Raw genomic sequence first — 10,956 nt, 5'->3', positions numbered from 1 at the left:
TGACTGCGTCTGAGTGTGTGATTGTGTGTGTGTGTGGAAATTCCTAGAAAAGGTTGGACTAACAACAAGAAGACCAGGACACGAACAAGGACGTGAATGAGAACGGTAGCCATTGTAAACAGTTTGTTTAAGTACATGGTTTGTTTATACTTATTAGTTGATAATGTTGTAGAGAAATAATATATACATACATACTATATATATATTTCATGACACACACACAATCGCAAAGAACGATATTAGCCTGAAAATGGAAATCACAGACAGGTGCAGACATTCGCATTGCAGGTTTGAGGAAGAGAAAGGGAGATTAATGACTTTTAGTTAGGATTATAAAATATTTACTAGCCAAAATTTCATATGGTTACAGGTTCATGAACCTCTATACAATAATAATCCAAAAGTCAACTAATTTTGAGGTAGCTTGTACTCCAAGCAAATCATTATGTTACCATATACAGAACAAAAAAAAAACCAGAGGGCCGGGGCTAACTTTGACCGCGTCAAAGTTTGTATACCCTTGCAAGTTTTTTGAGTAAAAGGTCTAATATTTGCGAAAGAACGGCTTAGGAAATAACGAAGTTATTGATCAAAGTCACTGTTCACCACCGATTGTTCCTATGGGAGCTATATGATATAGTCGCCCGATCTTAATCAAATTTGGCACAGTTATTAATAGTTATGCTAAACTGAGAAATATAAATTTTTATGACAATTGCTTCAAAAGTAACGAAGTAATTGACAAAAGTCACTGTTTTCGAAAGATCGTTCCTATGGGAGCTATATGATATAGTCACCCGATCTTGATCAAATTTTGCATAGTCGTTTATATGTGTAATTAACTCACCAATATTAAATTTCACGACAACAGCTCAAAAAATAACGAAGTTATTAAGAAAAGTCACTGTTCGTGACTTTGGCGTTTGTATGGGAGCTATATGATATAGTGATCCGATCCGGCTGAATCCGAGATATACAACGCCTGCAGTATATACAAGCCTACATGCAAAATTTCAGCTCTGTAGCTCTTACGGTCTAGGAGGAGTTTGCGTTGATCCAGACGGACGGACGGACGGACGGACGGACGGACGGACGGACGGACGGACGGACGGACGGACGGACATGGCTATTTGAACTCGTCTCGTCGTGCTGATCAAGAATATATATACTTTATATGGTCGGAGATGCTTCCTTCTATGCGTTGCACACTTCTGACCAAAATTAATATACTCTTTTTGCAAGGGTATAATGAACATATGAATAATCTCTTCCTTGTAAATGAAAAAAGGAACTAGACAACAATATTATAACTAGTAGTCAGGTAGTAGGGTTCTTTGGAACTTCCAGTCTAAAGTCTAGAAATACTAGTCTAATCTCATTCAAAACATCTTAAAGCAAACGCTTCTCTCTACAAACACAGGTGGCTCTCGAATATATATCAATTAATTTCTTCACATGATCCCATTAACTCTTAGATATATCTATTTGCAAAAGATATATATGTACGTACATATGTGTACATTCGAGTGAAGATGTTTTGCCCACGGTTCAATGTTACCATTTAGCATTTCCCCAGCAAGTAAACAAAACTTCAATTCGATAAGCGAAAAATAAAGAAAGAAATACTGTCTTGCATTTCCGGTTGTTCGGGCGCCAAGCAAACGCCCTCCCAAGCCAAAGAACAACATCAACAAAAATCATTCATTGGAGTTGCCCAATGGAGTACCACATCCTATTCAGCCCCATGAATCTCCCACTCTTTTTCTCTCCCACATTAACCATTCCGTCTCTTACCCTTCTACGATTCCTATGCTAAACGAAATGTTGATGTACTTTTTCGAATTTCCATAGAACATGGACTGTCTGGAGAGAGTCTAACTACTAGTGGGGGATGCCGGGTGGGGGGATCCGTTTCCATTTCCATTTCACATGGCCATGCGATTTCCACGTACCACGAACGATCCAACGAATGAATCGGCCAAACGACCGACCGACCTATCCATCGAACTGCTGACTCAAGTGCCGTCAAATGGGGGGCTGGAGCTGGTGCTCCCTGGGTTTTCTTTGCTGGCTGCGGGTCTCATCGGTGATAATTTAAAAAGTTTATACACCGACTGCTTGCTGAGCCATGGATTGGTGTTGCCTTTGCCGTTGCCTTCAATTCTAATGACAACTTAAATAAACAATAACAAGGAAAAAGTCCATTTCACATCAACATTGCGGGACTTGGGTGGGGCAAAGAAGTTTGGGAAGGGGGCGAGGAGCACCAAGATGCGTTGTGTGGAAATATTTATTTTCTATAAATTATTTTCGATTATCGTTTGCTCGCTTCCAGAGAACTGGATTTGGCCATAGGCCACAGACTTCCTAATGCCCTTTAAAACAATTGAAAAAACTTAATCAAATGCCAAACACTCTTAATTTCTTATCCACTCCATACTAAAATCGACAGGAACCGAGAGCTGACTTTACCCTTTCAACTAGTTTGTAATTCAGGTATACACAGGGCAAATGCAACTGCAATTAAAGTTAAACAAAATGCATAATTTTTTGGTCATTTGCTGATAAGCCTTTCCTATAAAGCATAAATGTGGGAGACAGAGAAGGAGTGAGAGAGGGAAAGTGATAGAGTGAGAGCGAGAAATTTATGTCCGCTGCTTTCGCTAATGGAATTTTAATGTTTCATTCGAAATAGACGCATAAATTTTGCTTTTGGTCAAACACGAGTACGAGTATTGTATATTGGACACATTGTTAGTCTACCCCGACCCCCCGTTAGGTGGGGCGGGAGACTACTGGGTTGTTGTAGCTCCAATGTTGTTGATAAGTGAAAATTTCTTTGCCCTAAGAAAGGAAAATTCTTGTTTTCTTGGTGGCCCATTTGCTTCACTTGGCGCCGCAATTCCAATGAAATGAAAATAACCAATTTTTCGTTGAAATTGTTTTTAATTGGAAACCACCTGGTGAGCTTTGGTTGTAAATAACTGATAATAATATTTTTGTTACAATTCAATAGAGTGTTTAGCTAAAAGAGTTGGGGCTCTCCCATCGAGAAAAACACATAAATATAATACTTTATCATCCAAACTTCCGATGTGGTAAGCCATATGCCGTGTTGTTTTCAATTGACTGCCTATTTTTCGAAACTAAATCTTTAAAACTAACAGAATAAAACCATAAAAAATCAATAATCTGAATTTTTATTGTTTTTTGTTTCTGGAAGAAGGAAATAAGTTAATCTAATAACTTGTTTCTTTTTGTTTAGAAATATTCTAAGAAATTAATCAACTAGTAAAATTAGCTCACCGTAAACCTTGATTAAACGGTTCTTCTTGAACTAGGTTGATTTTTTTGACTTCAGATAAAAATTAAAAATAAAAAATTGGTTTTAAAGCATTTTGTGTTTAACCCTCGACTGGTTTTAAAATCGTCGAAAACATGATGTTTTATTAGGTGTTTTTTCTACATATACATACATATGAACATATGTATTACATATCTTATTTACTTATAAAATTTTAATGATCAATTGAATAAATAAGATAAAAGTGTTGAACAATTTTTAGGTTTGGAATTGAGATGTTTTTTGAAAGCGTTTAAAAGTTGGTCATAGTTGAAATAACACAGAAAATAAAAATCGTGACTGGGTTAAAAAATGAGTCAATATTACGAAATGTAGTACTCCATTTAAGTTATGAAAATGATCAAATTCTAATGACACCCCCTTCATAAATCAACTTATGACAAAAATTGCATAATAAAAACAAATTGTGAAATATGTAAACACTCAATATTATAAAAATATTTGCAAATAAAGAATTGTAGAAATAAATAAAATTTTTTATGTGTTTCATAACATAACAAATCAATTTTGACAAGTTGGTTTTATGGCTTTGTAAACAGGCAGAATGTTTTTATAAATACTGCCTGGAAAATCAGGAAAATTTATTTAAAATAAATAGATTATAAAAGAGTTGAATTGGATTCAATAATATATAGTCTGCTTTATGTATATGGTAAATATGTTTCTGTTCAATGAAAGACGTTAGTGTTTCTTGAAGTTATTAAATGTTTATTTATTTATATATATATCTAGGCACTAGCACATAAACCAGTGACTAAAGGTTGTCGCAACCAACACATAAATTGGGTGGACCTCGGAGTGAGATTACAAAGGTAGAGATGGGGGCCAAAGACACAGCGATGCACACCCGATGTAGCTACAATTGGTATCTGATCTTACTAAGAATAATGCATTTCTTTTATAGTACAAAATAGCGAGCTCACCAGTGCATAGTGTTAGGTCAGCAAAGTACGTTTTTATTGATTAACTAGGTCTTTATTGTTTACTGCTGACCATATCAAATCTACTTATGACTGATGAGCCATCGATATCTATAATCGGGTTACATACTTAACATTGACATACATTTCCATTCGTTCTATATTATAATTGGCTTAATGTTAGCTTATTTTATATAATCTAAACACCAACATACTCCCGGCCGTTGAACACCTGTTCAACGTTATCCAACGTTGACCGCAAAATTGCTGGGGGCTGGGCTTACTGCAGCAGGAGTCGGTATGGGATTGACGATCCTCACGGTCGTCTGCTCTGGACCATTGTGTCTTGGGGGTTGTGAGCATCTTTTTATTCCATATACCATCACAAGAACCAATGGTATTGTTAGCGCTACGTAGGAGACTATAACATGGTGAGCCGGCTGGCTGGGGTCTTCTGGCAATTTCCAGTTTTGCTTAGTTTCCAGTTTTCCTTGAATGTTGCTTAGTTCGTCGTAGCTTAGCTGCATCTTTGTGAATTGTGTTGTTGTTGGCGCTACTTTTGTTGGGCCAATGCTGAAGTTGCCAAATCGGACATATGACAATTTCATTGTGTCTGTCGTAGTTATACGGTGACCTGTTATTCGTATAGCAGAACTCCTAGCTGTACACGTCGGGTCTAGAGTTACCAATCCAGTCTTCTTAATAGTGACATCTTGTATATTATCGTCACAGGTCACTGCGAGTTCAATTGGTCTAGTGGTGGCAAAAATCCACTGATTTTTGTGATACATGTCGTACCACACGAATGATCTGTTTGTGTGTTGTATTTGGCAAGTTGATGATTTTGTGTTTTTGAATAGCTGGAACTCACAGTTGCTATTAGCCGAAAACGTCGTTTGTTTATCAAAACAAATATATTGCTCGTTGTTGAGCTGATGGCATTGTTCCAAATCGGCTCTTGAGAGCCCAATGTATTGATTCTGTTCCTTGTTGACAGCAATGATGGGAATTTTAATGTTCATGATTACAATCCCATGAGTTCCAATTGCTGGAATGGGTACCAGGTTATACAGTTGCACTGCCTGCGTTGCCACTAATGGAAATGTGACCTTAAATATCACATGATTGTTTGCGATTGTGCCTTGTGCCTTCATTAAGCCATATAATTGCAAGACGTCGTTATCTGGAACTGGCAAATCCAAACCAAACGGAAGATGTCTCTTCAGTTGGTTCAGATGTTCCCGAAGCTGGCCTGGTGATAGTAGTAACGGGCTTATTTTGCTATGATGGGCATCTGTAAATACTCGGGAAATTTCGGTTTGAATTCGTTGCAAATTCCCTGCAATAACTGTCATCTGAGTAGTTAGCGTGATATACCATTGCAATGCCTTTACTGCATTGTCCTGGACCTTGGTCATGTCGTTCATTTGTTGTTCCATTAGTTTCATCTGATTTTCAATTGTGGCTTCATCTCGCTTAATGATATTTATCGTTGAATCAATTACAGATGTCTGATTTTGCAGCAAGTTCAATAAGTAATCTTCATTTGATTTAACCTTTCGTATGGTGCCTGACATCTCTGTTGCATACTTTGAGTCCAGCACACCAAATAAGCCGTTAGCAATGTTCCCAATTATATCTAAGGGCGATCGTCGTTGGCGTTCTATGTGAAGGAGATCATTTCCTGTCCGTAGCTCTGAGTTGACATGCTCGAAGTGCCTCTGCATTGCGGTGCATGCCTCTGGAACCTTCATTAACACGCATATTTCTCCAACCTTTACTACTCCGTCTGAAAATGTCTTCAGGTCGGCCCAATATGGTTCGAGATCGTAGAATGCCACAATAGTCCAGTCAGACGTTGCCATCCTTCCTGTGCCAATACTTTCATAGTATATGCCTGGTTTGGGGTTGAATCGAGTTATATTAGTTCTTTGAGCAAATGCTATAGGCAATAATAACAGCATTAGGCAGATCGTCATTGCCAACGGTGGCAGACCGATCGATAAGCGTCTTTTTGTTTTTGGTTCTGCGTTGTCCTCGATACCAGGGTCTTTTTGGGAATTCGATTCTGTGTCATCTGCCTCGATTTTACGTTTTGTCGCCGTCTCTCTAAGCAAGGGGGCCAATTTATGGATAGCCCGCTTGTAGGTGCCTCTGGCTGTTTTAACGTCTACCACGCGGACGTATCCATCCAGGCCTGGATATAGTTTAACAATTCGTCCAATTGGCCACTGCAAAATTGGCACATTATCCTCCTTTAGAATTACCATCATGCCTTCTTTGACATTGTTATATGGTTTTTTCCACTTGGATGTACCTTGCAGTTCTTGTAGGTACTCTTGAGACCATTGTGTCCAGAATGTATGCTTAAGCCGTTGCACTAATTCCCATTGCTCTGGAATCGATCGCTGTGTTATTGGCTCTGCATCTGGTTGGGCTACTAATGGTTCTCCGATCAATAGGTGGCCTGGGGTTAGAGCTGTTAAGTCGTTGGGATCGTCTGAGTTTGGCGTTAACGGACGAGAGTTCAGCACTGCTTCAACATTGACAATGATGGTAGACAGTTGTTCGAACGTTAAGTTTGCTGTCGATACGTTTTTCAACAGTAAATGCTTAGCGGACTTTACCGCAGCTTCCCATAATCCTCCGAAATGTGGAGACCGTGGTGGTATGAACTTAAATTGCACTCCTTTTTGATTGCAAAATTCCTTGATACTACCTGCTGCCGTTTCTGAGTGTATTGTATCGGTCAGTTCCTTAAGTTGGTTGTTTGCTCCAACAAAGTTTGTTGCATTATCGCAGTATAATGTCTGGCATCTTCCTCTGCGCCCAATAAAGCGCTGAAGCGCGCCCACAAATGAGGAGGTGGACAGGTCTCCGACCAACTCCAAGTGTACTGCCTTGGTTGCAAAGCATACAAATACTGCAATATAGGCCTTGTCGGGACGTTTTCCTCGAACCTTATGGTGGATCCAGAATGGTCCACAATAGTCTACTCCAGCATTGAGAAAGGGTCTATTCTGAGATACCCGATGCTCAGGTAAGTCACCCATGACTTGTTTAAAGAACTGCGGCCGGTACTTGGTGCATACTACGCAGCCCTGGATCACATTCCGGACCATCGGTTTCACCTTAATGATGTGGTACTGTTGCCGAGCTATTCCGCGTAGTGCCTCATGTCCACAATGAAGATTTTCTTCATGAAGTTTCCGTAGCATCATTTTTACCACCGGATCATTATACGGCAAGAGATATGGATTCCTTGTTTCCGTTGATACTGGTGCTTGTTGTAGCCTAGTTGCTACTCGTATGATTGAATCTTCATCCAGTATTAGTGGCAACGTTGCCACCGTGCTTTTGCGATCTAGCGGTTGATCAGGTCGTTTCTTTAAGTGCCGTAATTCATATGCAAATCCTGTTTCTTGAATTTGCTTAATGATCACTCTCCGTGCTTGGTCCAACTCTTCCAACTCTAACTGAGCCGTTGGTTTCCTGTTCTGCTTGTGACAAAACCGTAGCACATACGCCACTATTCGCTGTAGCCGGTAAAACGAATTTCTGTGATTTACCGTATATATCCATTCACTCTTCTTGTTTGCCGTGGCAGTCACCATGCTGAATACCTTGGTTTTCTTCTCAGCGGTATCCATCGTGTGCTCTGTAGGCTTAAATGGTGCTGGCCAGCCACGTTGTGGTCCATGCAGAAATAGTGGTCCATACAACCATAATGTATGTGTGCTAAGCTGAGCTGCTGATATGCCTCGAGACAGAACATCAGCTGCGTTGAGCGCTGATGACACATGCCGCCATTGCCTTGGATGTGATACTGCGTGTATTTTTGTCAACCGATTAGCCACAAACGTGTGGAAATGTGATGCCCGTGAATTAATCCACGAGAGTACTACTGTTGAATCTGACCAGAGGAATGATTCCACACTTTCTGATCCGAATTGGAGATCCTGTCGAACTCTATCCGTGAGTTCAGCTCCAAGTACAGCTGCACATAGTTCCAGCCGGGGCAGTGTCTGTTTTTCCAGGGGAGCCACTCTCGACTTGGCGCACAACAATCTGACCGAAATTTGGCCATTTTTATAGGTTGATCGGACATAAACTGCCGCACCATACGCCTTTTCTGATGCATCAACAAATGTATGCAATTCCTTTGTAGTGGGGACCTTGCCATCAAAAATATGCCTTGGAATTTTCATGTGGTTTAGTGCCTGTACATCCTCTCGGTAAGCTTCCCATTGCTTCTCCAAATACGGCGGTAGGTCACCATCCATCTCAATTCGTTCGGTAGCAACATGTTGAAGAAACATTTTCGCTCTTACCACTACCGGTGCGAACAGTCCTAGAGGATCAAAGATTTGACCGACTTCGGATAGCACCACTCGTCTGGTTATTCCTTTTGTATGTCTTTGAGCCTTTCCACATAATTGGTCTTCTTTGGGTGCCCCTATGATTCCCAATGTTTTGACACTTGTTTGTTCCAGTGTGTCACCGAGATTGATGTCGGCAATCGTATCTTCCTTTGGAATTTCCTTTAGAAGTTGACTGCTATTTGAACACCATTTTCGTAAGTTGAAACCCTTAGGTTTCAAGATTTCTAGAAGCTCTTGTCTTATTTGCAGGGCTTCTGGTAAACTGTCTGCTCCTGTGAGACAATCATCAACATAAAAGTCATTTTTTAATGCTGATGCTCCCGACGACAATTTTTCAATGTTTTTCAGTGCCAAATATTCCAGACACTTCGTCGCTAAATATGGGGCTGACGTGGTTCCATAAGTCACCGTTTTTAAACGATAAAACTTTAGTTCTTGACTTGGATCCTCTCTCCACACAATCATCTGATTGAATTGATCGGCAGGGTTTATCCAAACTTGACGATACATTTTTTCAATATCTGCCGTAAACACATATTTGTGGGTCCTGAACCGCAGAAGAATTGAGAAGAGTTGACTCTGTACAACTGGTCCAGGATATAAAATGTCGTTCAGTGATTTTCCTGATGACGTTTTGCATGATGCATCAAATACCACTCTAAGCTTGGTGGTGGTACTTTCTGGTTTTAGTACACAATGATGCGGTATAAAGTAATGGTTCTTGGGAATTTGTTCTACCATTACTTGCTTCATATGTCCAAGCTGTTCATATTCTGACATAAATTTTACATACTCCTTTTTTATGTCAGGGTTCATTCGCCTCTCTAATGACATGAATCTTCTTATGGCTACTTCCCGAGATTCTCCAAGAGATGACGCCTCTTCAGCAAATGGAAGCTTTACAATTAGTCGATTGTCCGCCGCCGTGTGTAGGTTATCGAGGAAGAATTTTTCACAATACTCTTCCTCCGGACTCCTGTACCTTTTTATTGGCTCTAGTGTGTCTAGCTGCCAGAATCTTTCCAGTGATTCCTCTGGATTCGTCATGCCTACCATACATGTGATTGAAGCTGACGTTGACATATTAATTCTGCCAGCAACAATCCATCCAAACTCTGAGTTTTGTAATGTTGGACGGTTTCGATTGCCCCGTCTCCTTTCTGGTAGCAGTATAGCATAGTGATCATCAGCTCCCAACAGCATATCAATTTTTCCGGGTTTATCAAATGTTGGGTCCGCTAATTGAATGTTGTCTGGTAATGTGACTTTCTGCGTTATTTGTTCTGTGGGTTGGTCACCTATTATGTGTGGCAATACAAATGCCTCAACTAGCATTGCGAACTTGTTGTATCTTGACCTTACAACCAAGCTTACTCGCGCCTTGCTTATCTGTGGTTGACCACCCACTCCATTTATATGCACATGAGTCTCGCTAATTTTTAACGATAACTTCTTTACCAGTCTCTCTGAGACGAGATTTACTTGAGAGCCGCTATCCAGGAGTGCTCGAAATTCTCCTTTCCTTTCATTGATCCCTTTTACCACTACCTTGGCCGTTGCCAACAGAGTGTATTTTCTGCCAATTCCATACGCAGAAGCTGCAGAAGCAGATGTAGCAATTTGGTTGCCTGTTTCTAAATGCAACATTGTGTTATGTTTTTTATCGCATTTAAAGCATCCCCTCCAAGAGCAATTTTTTGCCATATGGTCCGGCTTGAAGCAATTGACACACAATTTGTGTCTCTGCACCCAACTAAGCCGCTCTGCTGCGGATTTGATTTTGAACTTTTCACATTGGAAGAGTTTGTGCTTTGCTCTTTCGCAGAAAGCACACAGGGTACTGTTTGTCCCAGATGCTGTTGCGCATGTCTTCCTTGGACTTGGTTTTTCAATGCTGCGATTTTCGTTTCTTGGTTTCCCAATCGCCTCTAATGTTAGGAAGCGCTGTTCCAAGAAGGATAGGAAGTCCTTTACTTCCTGCAGATCCCTTGTGTTGGAAAGAGATTGCTCATATAGTGCGTGGTTGAATCTATCCAATTTTCTTGTCATATGAAACATTATGACAGCATCTGACGATTCCAAATTGACGCCTACATTTTTTAAGGCTTGCAATGATTCAAAAATGTTATCATGCAAATTCTTTATAGAAGCTGCGTCATTTCCCACATTTGGGTGATCAAACAGCTTTGCCAGTATGGCTGTTACTAGAACTCGTTTGTTATTAAAACGTTCCTGCAACACTGACCAAGCAGTGTTGTAATTGGCTTCTGTTAATTCCAGGTGCCGTATC

This window comes from Drosophila willistoni (assembly GCF_018902025.1).
Source record: "Drosophila willistoni isolate 14030-0811.24 chromosome 2R unlocalized genomic scaffold, UCI_dwil_1.1 Seg200, whole genome shotgun sequence".
Lineage (NCBI taxonomy): Eukaryota > Metazoa > Arthropoda > Insecta > Diptera > Drosophilidae > Drosophila > Drosophila willistoni.
Note: the sequence above shows the minus strand (reverse complement) of the source record.